This window comes from Cupressus sempervirens, chromosome 9 (assembly GCF_028749045.1).
Source record: "Cupressus sempervirens isolate cs-2001-9-10 chromosome 9, ASM2874904v1, whole genome shotgun sequence".
Classification (NCBI taxonomy): domain Eukaryota; kingdom Viridiplantae; phylum Streptophyta; class Pinopsida; order Cupressales; family Cupressaceae; genus Cupressus; species Cupressus sempervirens.
The window spans coordinates 112455567-112480627 of NC_143126.1; positions in this window are offsets into that span (position 1 = coordinate 112455567).

The window sequence follows — 25061 nt, forward strand, 5'->3', positions numbered from 1 at the left end:
CCTAGGGCTTTTTCCTATTGGAAATGATATATAAGGGCTTCTCCCCTAGTCAATTCCAAAAATTTTAGGGTCATCTTGACTCCAAGATCCACATTTTTGTTAAATATATCTTCAAACCTTTGTGAAAGGCTAGTAGAATGAATGCTCAATTATATCTCATAATTGACCTTTTCTACAATAACACATCAAACTCCTTAATGAGGGCCCAAACTAACTAGGGAATCAAATACCCTTTTGTATTCACTTTAAGATTTTTCTAGTCTCAGGTCTTTCACCTATTTGTACACCCCATGTCCACAAAACCCCTATTTTCAAGGGTTTCAAGATACCTTGCATAGTAATTGTTTAGTTTGATTCAAAAGATGCACAAATGGGTTCATTAAGGGTTGAATCTTTGCATACTAAATCTCAAAAGGATCCCTTATCACACCATGAACTTGGATTGCTCAAACCAATCCATCTTTACCTCAAAAATTCATGGTCTCCACTATTGTAGCCTATCATGGTGATCAAGACTCACCTAGAGATTGGTATTAAAAATAAAAAACCAAGTCAAAACTATGGAATTGACCAAGGAAGAATCCCTTATGAACCATTTCATATGAGAAAAATCTCTAGCTTATTAGGTGATGGACTTGATCAACTAATTTCTAAGGATTAAGTAGAGTTGAAGAAGTGAACACTTGGTAGGTGAGGATCTAAAGGGAAGGGGAAAAGAAAGAAGATTCCTCCTGAGATACAGCAAGGAATGGAACCCTAAGATGCTTCGGAAGAAATTGAGAAGAGTCATAGAGGAGAATAGATCCTTATTTGAGATCATCTCCATCACTCCAAGGGTAAATCAAAATAATGCACCACATTAACATGGATCTAGGCATAAACCAACCTAGTTCTCATATTATTCATTAGATAAATAGAAATAAACTCCACAAAGGAACTAGTTATGGCATTGAAAACATGTGTGTTTCATTATTCAAGAGGAAGGCCTGGAATTAGAACCCACATTAGGGACGAGGAGATATAATTTTCATTAAATTCAAAGTTAGGGGACCATTTATGTAAGAAAAGGTAGCTTTACCCATCATCAAACCCCACCATAGAGATTATTTTAGAGGTCTTCTTCATTAGAGAACTTGGAAGAAAAGAAACCCTTAGGAAATGTAATTTCTACTTGACCTTTAAAAATCCACCTTATTCTAATAAATAATCTAAATATTTCAATGTTTGGTCTAGGGATAGTAAATTTTCCTACCAAAGATAGAGCCATCGAAGAGACCAAATAAATTATTAGATAGTTATAAGGATAAACAAAATCTCTTTATCAAATGTAGAAAGTACTTTAACTAGAGGGAATGGTGATTTTCTTAATGGTTTGACTCCAAAAAGGGAAGAACACTTAGGATCTCTAAGGAATTGACTAGAAGGATTTAGAACTTTCACATCCTTAGATTCTCATGGAAAAGGAATACCTCCCTTATCCCTAACTTCCATCAACCCTTTATTATTGGCATATTCCATCACTAGTTTAGGACCAACTAGGCCAAAGCAAGTTGACCATCCTTTGAGACCCTACTAGCATAGTTTTTGAGAGATTTTTAGCTGAAAGATTAAGATAATAGTCATGAAAACTAAGTGGATTCCCTTTCAATAGGGTAAAAAATCCTAGTGCAATTATTTGAACTTGGTGAGACACATCTAGCTCTAACTAGCCAAGTCATCTTGCTCAAAATCTACACTCTAAATTTGACTTCCCTCTCCATCAGAAGCTCCAAAACCCTAAGAATATGTAGTCCCTTTAGAGCCTTGACCTCCTACCCCTATTTTAGCATTTTTTTGAGAATCAGAACTACACCCAGAACCATAGCATTTTATTTCCATTACTTTTCATTATTATTATTATGTAGTTTCTCTAAAAAGTTTGGTTTCCTATTATATGACATTATTGATGATTTATAATATATTTTCTTATCTAAAGTTGTCCATATTATTTTATTTAAAATTTCTAATTTTCCTCAAACTAATCACCTCATTTTAATTAGTTCATCATCAATTCTAAGAATACTTATAAATATAATACTCCCAAATCTTAATTTATTCATTTCATAAGAATTCTAAGGTTGTAATTAATTCATGTGATATAAGGTCCAAACAAAACATTAAAGAAACATCAAGTCTAAATAGATAGAAAAATGAATTCATAAGAAGTGAACTCAAGAAACCAACAAACTAAATAGAATAAAAAATAGAAATAAACCTAGAAACCCAAGAAACTAGGACACTTAACCAATAAATGAAATGTTATATAAGGGAATAGGAACCCCTTTCTAATATTTAGTAATATCCTTCAAATGTAAAGAAAGGAAACTCTTTTAGGGGGATGAGTCATAGCATCATTAGTGGAACCCACATCACCATTGAGAGAAACTTGCACATGCTTTCCTCTCTCTTCCAAAGTTTAGAATTATTTTCTTCTAGATATATTTGTAAGGTATTAAGAATGAGGGCACTCTTTTCTATTTTGAAATTAAACTAGGAAACTAGGTCCTACAGTTTCCTATTTAGTTGGGAATGATTGGACTTAACATTGGCTAGTAAAAAATTTTTCATATTTATAATTTTGATAGAAACTTTGAAATAATATTTTCAACTAGTGGATGAGAAAGATTGGAAATACCAAAGCATGTTGAAGTAAAGATTTTATAACTACCTCCAAATGGAGGAACAGTTGATCCAGGAGCATCTTGGGTTGCTTTTTAATCCTACTTATTTTGTTCATTCTTCTAATTACTATCAAGTGCTAGTTATTGTTAAGTTCCAGAGTTGGTCAAGCTATCTAGTATTGGCCAAGTTGTCCAGTGTTGGCTGAGTGTTCCTTCATGCATTGAGTGAACTTGATATTTATTGATTCTCAATTCCTTCTTTGAGTATTTTTTTGTTATTGGTTCTTAATTTTAGCCAACTTATGTATTTTATTTGGATCATGAATTAATGTTAGGATCTTGTCTTGGGATGTGTATAGACTAATTTAAGGTTTACCTTTCTATTATGTAATGGTCTAGAATATTCTATAAGCAATTTTGAAAATTACAAATAGGGGCATTTAGGTTTAGGTTAGGTATCACTTAGAGATTTTAGAGTAGATGTTCCCTAGAGGAGTGAGTTTAAAGTTGGACCATGGATTTTGAAGTTGTATTTTGTATTTGGATGAAACCCATAAGGCCTTATAGCTGAACATGTATGCTAATAATGGGATAAATCAATAAAGTATTTGGTGTTCCTTCTCTCCTCAATTTTTTTCTTTTTGTGTTTCCTTCTATTGTGTTTACTCAGCAAGGTGATTAGATAGTTAGGTGTCCCTCTGGCTCTAGATAGTTTGATTTATCCTTACATCAATCATTGATGAATGTTTCTACCTAAATTTCCCTAGGGTCTGTGACCTTCTGGACTACAGTGGGATGTCCCCACTTATTTTCCTTGAGATTGTAAACCCTTGTCTTGGGATATCACAAACTTAAAAGGAATGTGAATTCAAGGTAAGTGGTAACTCTCTTCTTTCTTAATCCCACAAATTTGAATTTGTGGGGTCCTAGAAAAGTTCTTTTTTTAATGATTCTTCTCTTATGAAAGGTGGGGTGTTAGTTGTTAAATCTATGAAAGGGACCTATGTCAATTTACTTGACACTTACCTAGACCATTCTCTATCCAACATATGAAATACACTTGTTGGTAGTTTTGAAGGTCATAGATAGGAAATTTTTATTTTTAGAAAGTGGGAATTTTTTTTCTATGGCTTGGTTGTCATTTTTATTCTTACAAGAGATTATTTTTTCTTTTGTTTTTCTCTCAAGGAATATTTCCTTTTAATTATGACTTTTGGGCCTTGATTCTATGGTAAAGTCCCTCCCCCCCCCCCCACCATTTTTTATAAATGGAATCTTAGATTCAACCCTTTAGATAATCTTACTAAGGTTGTCCCTATGTAGGTTTATCTCCTGGGCCTTCCTCTAGAGTTATAGGATAATGAAGTAATTAACAATATTGTTAACTCCTTTGGAAAGTTCCTTGGAGCTAATATAATCACCAAGAATAGAGATTAGTTTATTATTTATCAATTTTGTGTCCCTATGGCTCCTTGTATTATGTTACTATTCAATGGCACAAAAGTCTCAACTCAGCTCTAGCATCCAAACTTTAGAATATGAGAACTCCATTGTTTATTGCCAAACTGTATTCTTATCTAATAACCTCTTCTCAATATTTCCAAAGAGTTCTACAAATATAGTAGATAAGGGTCTGAATGGAACATCTACTCCTCCTACTAAAAATACCTCTCAACAAGGCATGGATATTATCGGGCTGGTGCATGTTCCACTTCTTCTATCCCTAGTGGCCTCTTCCCCACATCCTAAACTTTTCTTGGTAGTTGATTTTCCCTTCACCTTGCATGACATGTTCTAAATATTCAACCATATTTTCCCCCTTCTCCCCCTCCTTTCATTTTCCCCATGGCCTTCTTTCCCCCCTCCCCATTCCCTTTCTATCCTCCTATTTTTAGCCTACTTTATCTTTTTTATTTATTTTCCCTCTCACCCTTCTACTAACCCTTATTTTTTATCCTCTCCCTTCCCCTCCTCCAATGTTCCACTTTCATCTTTCTTAGACCTTGTATAGTTACAATATCATCCCTCTTTTTCCCTCTTTTTTAAATATTTGGAGAATAGTGAATATAGGTGTTCACAAAAATATCAACATGTATTTTTCTAGGGATGTTCATCAGGTAGTAGTGGCCAAGGATTTTTTAAATGAGAGATAGGGAACTCTTGAGAATTCTTACAAATAATACTTGTGTAAATTATTATTCTTTCTTGTAATAGTAGGGATATTAATATCCCTTATAAGTATATGTTGGTCAATAATATGATTAGATATGCTCATCTTGACATTGATCTAGTACTAAAAGAAATCAAGATGTCTAGGAATGATTTCCTCAAGATTAGTATGTTTATTTGGCCTTTTCTCATGATTAGGCTATTGATATTGAAAGAGATTTTTTTGGTCTCATGGTTTAATGAAATCCCTATTGGAAATATTATTTGGAAGTAAAATAGTGAGAGGGGGGGTGAATCAAGATCTACAAAAAAATTAACTCCTTGAAAAAATATAGATTAACTGCATTTAGTCCTAATCCATCTCATATCTTAGATCATATACCATGTAATCATAAGCTATAAAACTGAAATACAGCTAACTATGTATCACATCCATAAACATAACTACAAATATAAACACATAACACAAATATTTTGTTACCCAATTATCCTACAAGGTGAAGGAAAAGTTGTGGTGGGGATGATACCCACAAATCTTCAGTACTGCAACAATAAAGTGTGCCTTTTAAGGCTACAATGTTTGATCACTTTTGGTCATCTATTCTGTGAGGAGTCTATTCTACTAGTATCTTACAAGACTATTAATTGTACCTTGATTAAAGGATTTACACTAACAACTAAGTAATCACTCAATTAGGAGATTTGACTAGGTATGTTAAAACAACTTTGTTATGAGATTTACCATGATCTACTTGTTAGAATATCTCAATACATGATACTTTGGTTATCACTTGATTCTAGATTACATATCCTCTCTTTCCTTGTCTAAATTGATATCGTTATCTAATATACTATTTTTTTTCCTTCACCACTAGGTTGCTCTATCTGATCTTTGTCTCTAACTATCAAAATTAGCCTTCCTTTTCTTTATCCTTGATCTTCTCATCTATACACAATCATCCTTATGATTTAGAGCTTGAACCCTTCTTAAATAGACACCTAGAGAAGGTTCTAGATCATGATCAACAATCCAAAGTTCTCCCTTTTGTCACTTAGTCCTTCTATTTTTTTGATTGGTTACTCTAACTTCCTAGGGATTGATGTCCTTTGAAAAAATGTGTAATTATCTCCTTAGTTATCTCTATAATCCATAAATATCACATATAAGTCAACCAAAATGATTTACATAAGTTTTTCTACCATCACAAACACATATGTAAAAACTAGTTTACTTGGTAATGAAATATCTTGATGCTCATTCATAACTAATATTCATGTTGCCCCTCATCTTCTATATGCTCAATAGTAACCGACTCACTTAGAATATAATATCTTTTCTTTGGTTGGATTCCTTAGCTTTACTTAATCTATACTATAACTTGGTCGATACTAGAGTGCTTGGGAACCTTAGACTTGCCTAGCATGTAATAAAAATATAAATAAGTCCATGAAACTCAGCCTTCTTTAGGTGCCTCGGTCATAATGATGACTAGCCAACTCTTTCTAAAAATGACTAAGTATTAAACACTAATAGGAAAAAAGTCTTAGAGATCAACAATCTCCCCCTTTGATATTAGTGACAAAAACACTTTGTCACAACTTCGTAGTCCATTCAAAATTGCAAAATATAGCACTCCCCCTTAGACTATAATTTGATCTCCAAAAAACTTCTCTATATATAGTATATATACATGTCTCTCTAAAATGAATATTCATACAAGTAATATGTGATACATAATGTTGCCTTAGCATAGCTCATATTTATCCCTTTGTAGTATGTGTCATGATACCTTATTTCCCCCCTTTCTTTTGACACTTATGGCTTGGGGTTTGCAAGGGTCAAATTGTACTTATCCAAAAATGATTTGTGACTTTATAAAATCACATATAATCTATAATTCCAATTTTATTGTACAAATTCTATGACTTGAATCTAGATTTCTTGTTGAGTTTCTAGATCAACTAAACTATGGGCAATAGGTAGATGTAGATCTCTCTTGAGTAAGCCTTTTCTCCCTAATAATGTATTCTTTATAACTTCCAAATGGGGTAGCAATATGGTTTGAATAGAAATAAATTATCTCTAGTCATCAACTTCGCTAACCTACCATGAGAAAAAGTCAATTTATTGAATAGATAAGAGCTTAAACTTGTGTCCTTACTCAAAGAATGTGCACTTGCCTTCACATCTGCTTGCAAGTGATCCATTGAGTGTTGGTTCTCCATGGTGAAGAAATCAACATTACAAAGATTTATATAAAAATAATGAATATTCTATAAAATACCTTCTAACATATTTACAAGGTTTGAAACCTCAACCTTTTTATTGCAATTTCTATTGAGACTTTCTACAAAACTTTGTGCTCAAACTTTTTCTCAGACCATCTCATCAATTTCACATTCATCTCTATATCCTCATTATTAACTTTATCAACAATATGAATTAATTGTCCCAAAATTGGTGCCTACTCATTTACATTTTGGATCTCAAATGTATCCACAAAAATTTATTTTATATCATGTAGCACATATTATTGCTTAAATTCCCTTCTAATTTTTTCTTGCTTTGTCTTTATGCTTAGCAATACTTGTAAAATTTTCATTTTTTCAGGAGTCATTGTGTAAGGGTCATACTTAGGTAGTGTAAAGATCCTGTCTAAGCTCACTAGAGTCTCAAGTGACTCAATGTTCTTTTAAACTAATTGTGACCTTGGGATGTTGACACTCAATAATGTAATTTGCGATTATTTCCCTTTAGAAGTCAGTCCTGGTGTTTGTTTCCCTGTGAAAGTACTCTCCTATTGAGTAGGTGTAACCTATCGAAAATGAATAAAATTTGATACATTAGTATGAATAGGGAAAACACTCAAAAATTGTATGAAATATTAGATAGCCTCTTGCTCCTTTGGCTTCTTGGTTTTAGGAGGCTTGGATTGTTCAACCTCCTTTCTTCCCTCATTATGAGGTCCTAAGGCTTCTTGAGCAGATTGATCTTATTCACCTTGAGTATTTCTTTCAATATTGTAAATAACAAGATTAGCCACAAGAGAGGGATGTTTAATGACTATTAAATATTTTACCTACTCCTTCACACTTATATCTTGTTGACCCTTATTATCAACTGTGACTGATGTAATTTGAAAGTTATCAATGGACAATCTTGGATTTGTATTAGTCCTAGATTGGTGAATGTAAGAAGAGTGTTTGAGGTTTGAAGTTCAACACTTTTTAGTTCTTCTTCAATCAGAGCATTTAGATTTTATTGCTTCTCTTCAAGGATATCTTTTATAGTGGCAACATCCTATTGGCCACTCTCTTCTTCCTTCTAACTTATTTTTTCTTGCAAGCTCTTGGGCTCATCATAGTATTCTTGATTATCCAACTCAATTGTATCTATTCCTTCCTCTTCTTCTTTCAACTCTACTTCTAATGGAAGCAACAACCCATATGATTTCTTCCATATCAAAACACTTTCTTGTACAAACTCATCTATTTTATTGCTTAAATTTTGTAAGCTCTTATCTTTGGTAAAAATATCTTAGAAAAATATCTTAAATAGTGTCTTCCCTCAATCAGGCATTTTCTAGACTAATGTAGCCTCTCCTATTATCCTTTCCATGGATAATACCCCCTTCCATTTACAATCCAATTTATTGTATAAATCTTCTATAATTCCTTTACTTATTTCTATAGGTGTATATTTAAATTTTTTCATCATATCTATCATGGCCTTATTAATTTCTTTCTGGCCTTTCTTATTCAAAGAATCATACTTAACATGTTTGAAGCCTTCTTGACCAACTAAATTTCTTATGTTCTCACATACGTAGTCAATGTCCATGGGAGGTCACATATGAACAATCTAAAGTTTTCTTAGGTCAATTCACTCATTTTTCTCTCCCTCATCATTAGGCATGATGACTAGCTTCCTTCTTGGTCCTTTTGTGGTTTGATTTCTCTTTGGTGAACTTTTCTTCACTAGAATTTTCTTTGGTTTAGCAGCTCTAGGTGGTGCCACTTTAGATCCTTTCCTTGTGAGTATTCTTCATTTAGGCTTAGTGGTGGGAGGGGTAACATTTTCTTCACATTCTTCTTCAATTCCCTCTTCACCTTGGGATTCACTATAACAATCTTCTTTTGGTTAGTTGGAAGTGGTGTGATCACTTGATCCATTAGATTAGGTTATCTTGACTTCACTTGATTCAATACTTCCATCTTCTACCTTTTTTCTCTAGGTTTGATTCAACTAATTCCTTGTTTTCTCCACATAAACTTTACCTTTTCCCTTGATTCAGTCATTTCTTGGTTTTTGTGCTTGGGTCCTATAGTTATTGCTGACATGTCTAACCTTGTGAAAACTAAAACAAACTAAGATTTCACTTAACCATTTCTTGTAATTGCCTCTAAAATGTCTCCTAATGTATATTTCTAGCATTTGACTATATTCTCCATAATAATGAAAACTCTACCATATTTTATAATCCCAATTATAAGAATTAACTTGAGTAGGTGGATGCTCTTTCTTCTTGGATATCCAATTGGATTTTCTCTTTGATCTAAATTCTTGATCTTTATGTCCATATTTCTGACAATTGTAGCAATGTCCTCCAATTCTAGGAGCAATGGATGTACTTATTGCCTTTGACCTACATTCATGTTCTTGATGTCCTTGTTTCTTTCAATTAAAATGGTTACCAGTAAACTTAGGCTTAGGATTTTTCTTCTATAAGTTTTTCTTCTGTCTCACAATTTTCTACAATGATAGCATGTAGGTTTTCCTTTTGGTTTTGAATTCCTTTTCTATCCACTCTTGGATGATTCTCCTTCATTAGTAGATGAAGAGTGCTTGATATGTCATAAACTAGGGGTGTCATTGAATGGCCTTGGTGATCTCATCAATTATTCAAAGTATCATATAGCTTCACTATTTTTGTTACTCCTTTCTAATAGTTCCTTCTCAGATCTTAACCAATTCCTCAGTTGGTTACTTTGTGATTTTAGATTTGCGACCTCTATGTCCTTTTAGTTTAGCTACTAATTTGCAAGTATGAATTGATTCATCATGTCTAGCTGATTTTTGTAAGCTTTTTCACATTAGTTGACCTCTCATCAAGTCTCGTAGCTATTTGTCTTTTTTCTTATTCAGTCATAACTTTTTTTCTTCAACTTTATTTTTTTGATCAATCACTTCACATAGCCTTATTGATTGGATTTCATGTTCTCTCTTTGATCCTCTAACTTCTTCATTCTAAATGTTATTCATTTCCAATAGGTATGCTATTGCTACATCACTTTCACTAGAGTTCCCATCTTCAAACATTTCTTTGGTATCCACCTCTTGATAGAGTGTATCATTTTGTTGAATGGCCATATCTTTTCTTTTCTTTAACAATTTTTGTAACTCCTCTCTTACTGCTTCAAGTTGCAATAGTATGATTTGGCTATCAAGCATCTAATTTTCAATGATCTTTTCCAATTTTTAGCCATCCATCTCTAAGATCTCAAGTCATTAGACAAGTTCTAAGAGAACAAAGCTCTGATAAAAATAGTTGAGATTCTTATTGGGAAGCCAAATACTAAGATGGCGGTAAATCAAGATCTTCAAAACTTTTGACTCCTTGAAAAAACAAAATAGATTACCTGTATTCACTCCTAATCCTTCTCAAATCTTAGATCATATACCAGGTAATCATAAACTATAAAAATAAAAATCATATAACTATGCATTATATCCATAAATATAAATGTAAATGCAAACACATAACACAAAAAATTGGTTACCGAAAAACTCTCTAAGATGAACGTAAAACTAGGGTGGGGATGACACCCACAAATATTCACTACTACAGTAATAAAATGTACCTATTAAGGCCACAATGTTTGATCACTTCTAGTGATCTACCCTATGAGGGGTGTTCTCTGTTGTGATCTTAAAAGATATTTAAATCTACCTTGATCAGAGGATTTACATTTACAACTAAGTAAGCACTATCTTAGGAGATTTGACTAGGTCTATTAAAACCAATTTATTAAGAGATTTAACCTTATCTACTTGTTATAATGTCTTAGTACCTAATCCTTCAATTAGCACTTTATGCTAGCTTACAAATCTTCTCTTTCCTTATCTAAATTGATCTCCTCATTTGCTATACACTATTCTTCCCTTCACTTCTAGGTTCCTCTATCTAATCTTTTTCTCTGACTGTCAAACTTAGCCTTCCTTTACTTTTTCCTTGACCATCTCATGCATACATGATCATCCTTATTAGTTATGAATTTAATCCTTCTTAAATAGAGAACTAGAGAAGGTTCTAGACCATGATCAATGATCCATAGTTCTCCCTTTTGCCACTTAGTCCTAATTTTCTAATTGGTTACTCTGCCTAGGGATTTATGTCCTCTAAAAAAATATACAATTATCTCCTTAGTTTTCTCTACAATCCATAAACTTAGCATAGAAGTCAGCCAAAATGATTTACATAAGTGTTTGTACAATCACAAACTCGTATGTCAAAACTAGTTTTCTCAGCAATTGAATATCCTGAGACTCAACCATAACTAATATTCATGGTGTCTCTTGGCTTCTATATGCTTAGTAGTAACTAATTCACTCGAAATATACTATCTCGTCTTGTCTTAGATTTATTTTCTTTGCTTAGTCTATATTGTAACTTAGTTGATACTGGAGTGCTTGAAAACCTTAGACTTCCTCAACATGTAATAAAAATACAAAAAAAATCCATAAAACTTTGCATGCTTTAGGTGGCTTGGTGGTAGTAATGACCAACCAACTCTACCTAAAAATGACTAAGTGTTGGACACAAATATATAATAAGGCTTAGAGATCAACAATCCCAACAACCTAGTTCGATCTCATTTTTAACAAATTAAACATAATCAATATCTCTCCTTTGTTAATACTTAGTCTATCTTATTATGGATGTTGACCATTACTTATCCTCTTAATTCTTTGATTCCCAAAAGAGCCTTTTATTTCTAGATATCTTGTAGAGTTTCCTCACCTTGTATAATGATTAATGGATGGTGATGGGAGACTTTCATTCTCCTCTCTTCCCCTATAGGAAACTTGGTGGAGCATCTAATTTCTCAAATTTGATGCAAAACATACACAACTTCCTATGGCTTTAAGGGTCCTCCTAGACCTTGATACTCAAAAAAAAATCTGTTTACCTAGTCTAGCATGAAAAATGGGGACCTTCTTATTCAGGTTCATCTAGATATATGTCTTATGTGTAATGCCCAACTTGGAGATCCTTGGAACAAGGATAAATAAAATCCAATACATTTTTTTAAAGTAATAAGTATGGATTCAAACAACATCAACATGCAATTGAATAAATGATCACAATGAAATACTTAACCAAGCAATGCTGATATCAAATGATTTTCCAAGCATCACTACTTACCAACATGACCAAAACCAACTATAAAAGTTTACACAAACAAGAAACCAATAATCTAACTTGTCAAGGCCTATAAAGGGGCACAACCCAAGAGCGTACCTTGAACACCCTTCAATTCTCAACCAAAAATTCTAGAGATACTTGTTATTTTCTAGAGTAGGTTTTAGCAAAGAAATTAGGTAATATTTTTATAGTGTTGTAAAACATGTCACTATACTACCAGGTGATACTTTTCAAGTTCCATTTGATACTTCCTATAAATACCATGTGATACTTTTAGGTAGCATGTGATAGACCTTACTACTACCATATGATACTTTTCTAGTGTTGTACAATAGAACTTAATACTATCCGGTGATATTTTCCAGTATCGCACAACATTTTTCTCCGAGACATGCCATACTTTTCTAGTATTGCCCAGTGTTGAACTTTTGTCACCCAGCTTTACAAAGAAATAACCTGATGAGAAATTTAAAGGGGAAAAGAGTTATAACCTCAACATTAGGGAGTACCAGATCCACAATAATTGAGGATTAAACACTCAAAAGCACAAGGAAGATTGCATAAGTCTAACATTTCAACCATGACATTTAATTCAAGAATCTAATGTAATCATGCAAAAAGAAACATCATATTGAATATACATGTGCATAAATCAACTATATCTATGAACTAAAATAACATAAATCACATAAAAACATACTCTGGAAGATATAAAAAACCATGTGAGCATCCATCTCTAAAATTGAACATGGAGGAAAGCCAACTCTTTACATCAGTCCCCAATAATGGTAAAGGTAGCTACGCATCCCAACCATATAGAACCCATAGGACTACTCCCATCATGCTAATGGAGATAGTGATGTGACCTCAAACACACATAAAGATAATCATCCATGGCTAACACTCATGCCAAATAGTACAGAGGATTGAAACAAAAGTCATGAGACGATGCAATACAATACGTCCTGGTCAGACACTTTGTGGGTCTACTATGTAGGGACTCTAGTGGAGATTAGATGGCTTGGGATCATGAATCTCAAGCTAACACCTAATCAAAAAACTCCCTCAAGAGGTCACAGTGCTATGTTTCTAGATGATATGCATAAACAATAGGCCCTTGAGTAAACTGAAAACCACATACCTTCCGATGAGAAATCTAGGTATATAGTATTTTCTTATCTTAGTTAATTACCCATGATTTTATTTAGTTATCACTTATTATAAACTTCTACATGTATACCTTTTTGAGATCATGACCTGGGGTTATGAGAGAAGCTCCACCTACCTATCCTACATACTCATTTGCATCACATATGAGTGCCTGTAGGAAATGCAGTTTCCCAATCCAACCCCAATGAACATACTCAATTTATAAGCAGCCAACAACTCAATTCTTGTATGAATAACAAGTGCACACTCACGTGCTCATGTGTGGGAACAGTGACTACATGACATCATAGTAACAAGGGCTAGATGAGAAACATATTAAGCATGAATAAAACAAATCACTCAACTTGCCTATATCTAGGAGTACATGGATTTAGCATGAATCCTAATGCAACAAAAATGCATCAAGGCTTGGATAGATATCCCTATAGATAATTTACAACCAACTTTCATTCAAAGAAAACTAGAGAAAACTAAGCAACACGCAAAATGAGGCAAAAACCAAAAATTGACAAAATCCTCAAAATTAAAACCCATTATGTTGCTAGGTATAAAATTCACAATTATCAAATTAAATATGGGTTCAAAGTCTATATGAAAAAATTTGTGACAGTGGCACAAAACCCCAAACCCTTAAGTTCAAAAAGGGACAAACACTTGTACCCACTTAATCATGTAGAACTGTCATGTATAAATGGAGGGGAACATTATTTGTCTACCTCTAAACAATTTACTACCAGAAATAGAGAATGAAATGGAGAAAAATAATAATATGGGAGAGCCCTACCTTGTAGCCAAAAGGGCTAAAACATGAATGTGTATAATAAAATAATCCCCATGTAGTAACCACCAAAAATCCTAGAAAATAAAGGTCTACTTGAGCTAGATCCAACGAGCTCAATCTCGTGAAAATCCCATGCACATCCTCCACCTACAAAGCATCCCAATCAAGTACATGGGTCACATCAAGAATATACTGCCTCAAAATAGAAACATGGAAAACATCATTTATGCATGATAATCTAGGTGGAAATTCTAGTCAATAAGCAATAGGATTGATCCTCTCAAGTATCTCAAATGGTCTAACTAAACATGATGCCAACTTAGATCCATTCCCATAATGGATTGGGCTCTTCCTTGGATGCACTCTCTAAAAAACCTTGTCACCAATAGAAAAGTGGAAATCTAGCCTATGGGAATTTGCATACATATTTTGCATGTCTTGAGTAGTAACCAAATGCTCTCTAATATGAACAAGTTTCTATTCCATATCTTGAAGCACCCCTAGATCTAAAATCACTCAGTCCTCTAAATGATCCTAACTCAAAGGTGTATGGCATAGTCTACCATACAAGGCCTAAAAAGTTGACATGCTAAGAGAAATATGGTACCCATTATTATAGGAACACTCAATAAGGTATAAATAGTTCTCCCACTTCATCTATCTATCCATCACATACATGTGAAACATGTCATCTAGAACCTAGTTCACTCTCTATCTGACCATCAATCGCTGGGTGGTAAGTCAAACTAAAATTGAGTTGTGTGCCCAAAGTATACTAGGGAGATGTCCATGGTGATGAGGTAAACACCATATCTCTATCTGATATGATCCATTGAGGGATTCCATGCAAACAAACAATGTCTTCCAAGAAAACATGTGCTACAAAAGAAGTTGTGTAGGATTCTCTCATGCATGCAAAATGTGCTAGCTTGGACAACTCATCCTTTTCACCATGATACAATCATATTATTTTGATGAAATAGGCAATCCCATGATAAAACCAATGGATATAGTATCCCACTTCCACTCTAGAATGGTATGCAGCTACAAAAGGCCTATTAAATTCTAATGCTCTACCTTCACTCTCTAGCACACCAAACATTGAGAAAAATATCAACAATATTGTACCTCATCCCTGCCCAAAAGTACAAATGGATAAGTTCAACATGCATCTTCTTGACACCAAGATATGCAAAATATGGTGCACAATGTGTTTCTAATAAAATTAAGGTATAGAGATCCCCAAACACCATCACATAAATGTGCCCCAAGTATTACAATAGTCCATCAGACTCTAGTAATTAAAATAAAAACCTCCACTCAAGAGTAGGTCTAGACTCAATCTCTGCCCTCACCTCCTAATTCCATGTGTTACTTGGCAAGTACTCCAAGATATAACATCACAAGTCTAATTCCAATGACAAAATTGATACCTAATGTCACCTCCTATTCAAGACATCTATAATGACATTTTTTTTGCCTTGTATATAGTGAATATTAAAATCATATTCACACATGAACTCCATCTAGTGACGATGTTGTGCATTTAGGTTTGGCTGAGTAAAGATATATTTTAAGCTATGATGATTGTTGTGCCACTCAAACTTGTGTCCCAAAAGGAAGTCTCTCTAGTGCACAAGTGCATGCACAACTATTGCAAGTTCCAAATCATGGGTGGGGTAGTTAAAATCATGGTCTTTGAGATTTCTAGACTCATATACAATCACATGACCATCCTACATCAACATTGCACCTACACCCTCCAACAAAGCATCTATGCAAACAATGAAATTTCCTAAAGGATTAGGCACTACAAGGACTAGTGCACTGGTCAATCACTCCTTCAAAGCCTCAAACATTGACTCACACTAGTTTGACCAACATACTTCTTCACTTCCTTTGAAGAGAAGTGATAGGGTGAGCCACTCGTGAGAAGTCCTTCATGAATTTATGGTAGTAACCTACCAATACCATGAAACTTTGAACCTCTAAAACATTAGTGGGTGTCAACCAATCCATGTTAAGTTAGATTTTCTCTAGGTCCACTACAATACCATCACCTATGATGATATGCCCCAAATAGTTCACCTCATACTGGAAGAATCTACATTTAGCCAAGTTGTCATACACTTGATGGTCTCACAAGCACTACAACATCTAGTATAAATGGACCTCATGCTCCTCAAAAATCTTGGAATAGATCAATATTTCATCTATGAAAATAAGGACACACTCATTGAGGTGCGTTTAAAACACTCCATTCATGACACTCATCAATGAATAAGAGATAGTGAAATAAAACAATCTAATGCACCAAAATATATTTAATACAACAAAATAATTACAATTCAACATACATGTAGCCTAAACTATAGTACCCTAGTGCTCAGCTTGATGGTTTTCAACCACCACAAGTACTCTGTGAGATCTTCCTACATTAACCACAATAGGTTTCAACATGGCCACACCTCTATCAATTTCTAAAGATGTCTTTATAGGACACTCCACTGATTTATGGTGGAGCTTACCCTATGAAAACATGCTCCTCCAAAGTTGGAACTAGATCCACACCCACCTTGGAAAGTGCTCAAATATGGTGAACTCCCTTTGCTATAGTATTGTTGATTACCCTAGGATGGAAGGCTCTACTGGGGTTGCTAACCTCAACTCTAGTCATGCCCCTTTCCTCCTATGGTACCTAAACCCTATCCACCTTTATATGGATGACATTGGTTCCATTAATCTTGACCCCTATGACTAGCCTATTAAGGTGTTGACTGAGGTTGACCTTGTCCATCATCCTATGTCCAAGGGGGTGGTACACTCTATCCTATAGATCATGTATTATGACTCTAAGAGTATAATCTAACACTGAGCCCCCGAGCCACATTGCTCTCAATAATCCTTTCCTTCTTAGTGGCAAGTGCAAGTGTCCTAGGTTGACAAAGATGGGCATTCCCAATGATAAAGTGTTTAAGATGCCTAAAAAAATGTTGAGTGAGGAGTACTTCATTGTAATAGTAATTGGAGTAGTGCCCCAGCCCAAAGAATTTCCTCTCATATTGATCCACTATCAAGTTCTCCTTTTTGAGCTCATGGAACTCATCAGCATGAGCCTCAAGGTATTGTGGAGATAAGAATTTCTCCCTAAACATCTCAAAAATTACACAAGTTAGATCTTCCATACTCATCTAGAGTTTCATTATCCTCATATCCCACCACATGGATCTATGTTTTCTTAGTTGTGTAGTAGCCCAATGGGCCTTCATGTTGTTTTCATATGGATTCAAGGAGAAGCAATTCCCCATATCTAGTAAGCATGTCTCAAACTTGAGACCTCCTCCTACGCCATCAAATAGTGGTAGTTTAGACATCTAAAGGTGTCTCATCATGTCCATTTAGATGGAATCTCCATCACAATGACCATGGTCTCTCCTATAGTCACCTATACCACTAGATGGTGTGCAAGAATGCTCATATTCATGCCCATGTTCTTCCTTTCCTCCATGCTCTGACATGTAGGAGTCTCCATGGTGGGATCCCTCTTCTTGGATATGCTCCTATCAATTTTTCTCAACTCAAGGCCTTAACTGAGCTATAATTTCTTATAACAAAGGAAATAATGCCCTAAAATTACCTTGATTGTTATCACCTTTTCCTCCCCCAACTCCTTGATGTTCTTCCTCATGGTGTTCTTTTTCATTTTTATTCTGTCAATTGTTACCTAGACCACTAGGTCTATGTTACTCTTCTATAGTGAGCCATGTTAGGAGCTAGCCCTATTAAAGGTTATAAGATACACTGTTAGGTGTGACCTTGTTAGAGGATTTAATCACCTTTTTAGGAGTGGCCTTGTTAGAGGTCTTTAAACACTTTAATCTAGAAATTCCATCTTGTTAGAGGATTTGGAAAATAGTTGTTAGGCTAACTTTATTAAGAGATTTAGTTTACTACTTTAGTTTACTACTACAATGGTTAGAGACTAACAATGAAATGACCTAATTTTTAATACAATTGTATTGTTATTTTAGATCTCAATTCTAGCTCAAATACTTGATCCCTCCTAATCAGATTAATCATTTATGCCCAATAAGGATATTCTTCTTATCATTCCAATTCACTTCCTCTAAGTATCTTCTTATCTTCCACAAATTCCCACTCTCATCCAATCCTTAACATGACCTTATACTTATATCATATACATTGTCAAGTTGGCTTGAATACAACTTATAACAATAATATTTCATCTCTTCAGTTGGCTAGAACCAACAAAAAAATCCATTAAAATCAATATTCTAGAATTAGAAAATCCTTTGTTAGTCAACCCTACTTAGTAGACACTAAAATTAAAATAATTTTTCTATGTTAACCAAGTGAACTTGGTTAACAATGCAAATTCATTTGGTAACTGAGTGAGCTCAATTAACACTAGTTCCCTCAAACTTTTCATTTGTTAACTGAGTGAGCTTGGTTAACACTCAACTTTTGTGAACTTCTCTTTGACACCCAAGTAAACTTGGTAGACACAATCTTTTAAACTTGGAAAACACTAGAATTCTCAACAAACACAAGAAACTATCTTCATCTTCTCAGTGAGCTCAACATACACTGAGTAGTAAAGATATGACATTTTTTGTAACATCAAAGATAATATACAATTGATCAATTATTTTCAAAAATCTTCATCTTTGGCATTAATGGAAATACAACATGTCATAATACAATGAAATTTTAGTGCAAAATAAAAGTAAGGATAATAGCCTTACTTTCATTTAGATTCTCATCCATGAGAATTCCCTCTACCAGTGTGAACTCTCTCTAACTTCAATCTCTACCTTTGACTTGAGTTTCTCCCTCTGTTAGCAAACTCTCCAAGTTTATTCTTCATCAAACTCTTCCTCTTTGACATCAGACCAAGTTCTCCCTCTTTGACATATTTAAACAAAATTTATATGATATGATAGCCAAACTCTCCCTCTTTGACATCTTATGCCAAAGACAATATTTAGTGAATTTCAATGTACCTAATGTACTTATTCATATGCAATCTACCCTTTCATTACTACATCAACATGCTCAGTTGATGCATCACTAAATGTTGTTTAGTGAGCTTTAGATATGGGAATAACCCCTAGCATACCTCTTAGAGACAAAAATGCATCCTTAGGTAATGGCTTGGTGAATATGTCTACAATTTTTTCTTTTGTATTCACATATTCTAATCTCACCTCTTTGTCTTGAACCAATTCTCTTAGAAAATGATATTTTATTGCAATATTCTTGGTCTTGGTATGCATCACAACATTCTTTGATACATTAATTGTACTGGTTTTATCTTAAAAGATAACCTCTAGATCCTTGATTTCTACCTTCATACCTACCAAAAAATGTTTCAACCAATAGTAGTCTCTTACCAAGAAAGAATGCTCCACCATTGGTTCATGTCATCAAAACTTCCTACCCAATCTTCATTAGTGAAGGCTTTCAAATATAAGTTGCCTCATTTCCTATACCATAATCCATAATCTTTAGTACCTTTTAGATACTTCATGATTCTCTTTATTGCCATCCTATGATTTTCTTTAGGATTAGCTAAAAAATTGTCCACCATACCAACTACAAGAACAATATCAAACCTAGTATATGCTGCATATTGTATTTTTGTAATCATTGATTTGTATGTGGTCTAATCTACCTCCTTGGAATCATCATTTTTGGAAAGGTTATGTCCAATAGACATAGGTGTTCCAATTAGTCTTGAATCGTCTATTCCAAACTTCTTTAGTTTCTCCCTTGTATACTTAGATTGAGTAATGTAGATACCATCTTTCTTCTATTGAATCTACAAGCCAACAAAGAATTTTATTTCTCCAAACATTGACATCTCGAATTCCTTACTCATTTACTCTAAAAATATATTTTCACAAATCATCATTTCAAGTAAACAATGTGTCATCCACAAAAATTTTTGCCAACACAATCTTCTTATCTGGTCCTTCTTCAATGTATAGGTTATTGCTATCATTTGTCCTTTGAAAATTGATCTTCATCAAATAATTATGAAGTGTTTCATACCAAGATCTAGGAACTTTCCTGAGACCATACAATGCTTTGTTTATTTTACAAACCATGTCCTTTTTTCTCGAATCTACAAAACCTTCAGGTTGTTCTATGTAGACTTCTTCTTCTAGAATTTCATTCAACAATGCAGATTTAACATCCATCTGATACACTTTAAATCCTTTATGTTTAACATAAGAAAGTAGATTCCTAACACCTTCTAATATTGTAACAGGAGAAAACATTTCACCATAATCAATACCTTCCTCTTGAGAATAACCTTTGCATACTAACCTTGCTTTATCTCTTGAAACTTCTCCATCATCATTTAGCTTATTTTTTAAAACCCACCTTGTGCTAATTACATTCTTATGATTGGGTATAGAAACAAGAGTAAAGGTCCTATTCCTTTCTATTTTTTCTATCTCTTCATTAGCTTCTTCAATCCAACTTTCATTATCCAACGCATCTTTAACTAATCTAGGTTCAAATTTAGTATGCAAACATGTACCTTTCAATTTGTTCCTTGTCATTGTACCTCACCATGATCTTCTACGTCATGCTTGGGTCCTACTATCTATGCCTCAAGTACTACAAACTCAAATTTGGGTTAAACTAGTTGCAACTCGATAGCCTCTAATTGCAACTTGGGTCCTTCAGGCTTTGAATGTACTAGTTTCAACTCAAGTGCTTCTAGAGATTTTGGGGACTTGGGAGGTGAGGTCTACTTACTTCTAATTGGATTAGGCAATGTATTAGGTTCAACGTAGGTAAAGTTTATGTAGTAATTAGGTTCTTTGCTACTCTCTTCTTCACTTTTTTTTGCAAACTTGTGAATATTCACATGTACACTTTCTATGATCTTATGATTGGTTAGATTCACACATTTTTATGCTTTACTTGTGTTGGAGTATCCTAGGAATATTCCTTCATCACTTTTGACATCAAATTTACCTTTCCTAGTCTTCTTCATGATATAACATTTTCTACCAATTGCTTTCAAATAACTTACATTAGGTTTATGGCCATACCATCGTTCGTAAGGAGTATGATTTGAGTCTTTCTTCAATTGAACTCTCTTTAAGGTATGTCTTTTCACAATTTTTTGTACTCTAGTCCAAATTTTTTATGTAAGGACAACCTTGTAAAACATGGAAACAACCTCCAAGTTGTAGGACTTGAACAATGAGGCTGAGTCTTTGGAGAAGGTCGGCTTCCTTTGCTATCAGGATGCACCAAGCTTACACTTGGAGAGGAAAAGGGATGAGGAATGCATAGAGAAAAACTACCTAATCTATTCTAAGGAGGTGATGCACCAAAATAGGGTGTTCAAACCAATCTTTTCCCATATATGCATAGTATAATTTTCATGACAATCCAAAGATATACAAATTTAGACATGCTTTAATCTAGTACCCATATATAGATCAGACAACCAAATGAGTAATAGAAGGAAGAAGAGATTAACTCCTTATCATTTATAGGCCAAAAGAGATACAAAAATTTAGGTTATAGATATCCATAGAACATCGAAGAGAGGTACATAAAGAATGCACAATATATCGGTGCTTGAAGGAGATAAGACAAGATGCCATATAATTTAGAGGCAAGAGAGAGAATTTATAGTAGCATGCTAGGGAAATACTAAAGAAACATAGAAGATCTAACCCTAAGAAAGATCTTTAAAATGGATTTTATAGTGTAAGCATAACTTAGATAGCTTCAAATCTCAGATAAACTCAAAAATTGCATTCAAATTTGGAGAGAATAATTACTACAAAAACTAGAAAATATTTGATCACAGTGCAAATTTAGATACAAGAAGATCACTTATTCACTAAAAAATATCTATGAGGATAGGAATGGTGGCCATTAATATTCTCAATGAGTAGATGGATCAACAAGGGGTGATGGAGTGTTCTTTTGAACTTATCAGGCCTAGGGAACTATGAAATTGGTTGCAGAAGATTGAAAAGATTGGATCTATCATCAAAGAGTTGCTTCCTCTATCATCAACTTTCTAAATTATATAGAAAATCATAGGTAAACTATATTCAACTATCACTTTGTACCTTTCTCTCTACTTGATTAGTCAGGAACTCCTCTTTTTCTAGCTTGGTGGATGAAGCTCCTTATATATTTTGGTCAACACTAAAACTCCCAATCCTAGGAGTGTCAACTATGGTCAAAATCATTCATGTCACCTTTTTTTCATGACCCTAACTTCTATGATCTTATGATCACCTATACCTCATAGCATTGATCCCATCCTTTATTCTCTTTATGATCCTTCACCAAGAATAAGACTTACAATCTCATGATAGAATGATGGTACAATAACACTCCTAGAATAAAATTATGGTACTATTATCCTCCCCTTGAGATGTCATGGGCATGATTGATTTGACCTTTGTGATCTTATGATCACAGTACATCATAACATTGATAGTAGTGGTAACAACTCTTGCGATACTATGATTGTAGTTTAACTATCTTTTGTCATGGCCTTGAGAGACAGCCTTTCTTGTACTTGTAACTTTATGGTAGAGGAATACCATAAGATCAAAACACCCAACTTCTATTTAAAACTAGCCTCAATCTCTTCCTTACCTTTCCTTCTTATGAATCTTTAGGTCCTAAGACCAACCTTCACATTTGTAGCCTTGGCAATCTAGGAAGTCAACCTCGCATTCCTACGATCATTAACCTTCACCGCATTGGAAAACATATCCTTTTCACTTGTGATCTTATGAGGTCTCTGATATCATGACAACATGATGCTATGCCAATCCTCTACCTCATGTCCTCAAAAGATGTCCTTGTGGCACCATACAATCTCATGATTGTTTACTGGCATAACATCGGACAAGACTCTTCTTTGGCTTATGATCCCTCAACTATTTGTGATGTCACAAAAATTGGACTACTTTACCAATAGGAGTCTCATTATTGGAAATATTATGATAGCCTAAGTTGCTGAGATGGGAGGGGTGAATTAGTGACTAAGAAAACTTTTATCCTTGATTAGCAATTAATCCTTTACGTGAATTCTGGTCTAACTGCATGCATGAGAAACTAAAAACATGAAAGCATACATAACACTTTAACACAAGATTTGGTGACCTAGAAACCTTCCAAATTGAAAGTAAAATTGGGGTGGGGATGATACCCACAAGCTTTAGTACTATAGTATAAAGTTAGCACGTTAAGGCTCACAATGATCAATTCTAATGATCTTCCATTTTAGGAGCAATAAAGACTACTAGGTCCACCTTGTAAAATGATTTACAAACATACAATGAAGTATGCACTCAATAAAGATATCTACATAAGACTGTTAGGTCTACCTTGTTAAAGGATTTGACTAATCCACCTATTAGGATGAAGTTGTAGCTAATCTCTGATCTGCAACTTGGTTGCTAAATGAGATTCCTATGAGTGTACAAATCACTTTTTGTGATAAATGAATCTTTTCTACTTCTTATACTAATGTAGCCTTTGTAATTTTCTCTTCTACTCTTCTCCAATGATTACATTCCTTTTCTTTGATGATTTGGATGTGATGCAATACATTACATATATATCAATCCAATTACATAATTACAAAGTCAGCCACAATACAAGTTTACACAAATATTACAAAGTTGGCCAAAGTGTAGAAACTTGAGTTGTGAAGATTGACTCAATGAGGTTCTAATATTTTACATCCACTATTAATGCTTAACATCATCATGCACTTGATAGACATAGATTCTCAGTCCATACTAATCACTTCCAAGTAGTCTTGAACTTATTTTTTACTACTAACTTGATGAATACTGTAAAACACAACAAATAAACTAAATCACTTAATACCCACTACATAGCTTGGTCAACACTATCACCTCGAGTTCAATATAAACTAAGTCTCTTGTTTAACACTAATTCGATCAGTTAAAACTAGACTCACATCACATCAACTACAAACTTGTTAAGCACTATTCAACTTGGTTTGCACTAGTAAACTTGGTATATACTGAGATGCTCAATTTACACTATTGATCATCACCTTAGTAGTAACTACTTGGTGCAAACTAGAATCTATCCATAGGACTTGGTAGCAATTGTAGAACTTGGTAACAACTAAAACTCTTGGTTAACAATATTAACTATACAATCTAATCAATATAAGCTTACAATCTGAATAAGTGTATGTCACTAATAATAAACATGACTGGAATGTCAACAATCTCCCCCTTTGGCATTAGTGACAAAAACACTTATCGGTCAAAACTGAATTCAAGAATGTTTAATAACACCTTTATCCATCACCTTATGTCTCCAATTCAGTAGAGTATACTATTTTTGAGATTTTTCAAAATTGGTTTTGTAAAGGATACATTTATGTACATGGTAATGCTCCCCCATACATAATTTATAGTATACTATACATACAATATACATTTTCTCTACAATCTACAATTATCTTTCAATTTTCTCCCTTTTTACATCTTATCCAATCTTATCACATCATCTTCCCTTATATCTCCTTATAAATTCTGATATAGTTTCTCCCCCCTTTTTGAAATTAATGCCAAAGATTTATGCTATATGTTTACATAGTAATACCAAAATGAGACAAGAAGTTTGAATTTACCTTTAGTATGAGTGCCAAAGCCTTGTCTCAATTCTCTTGTAAGACCTTGCATGTGTGCAATGCCACCTGTACTTTTGTTGACAATTCAATCATGTGATATGCAATAGAGAAATTATTATCATGGATGAGTATTTTTTTATATGCAATATACTTCTGTA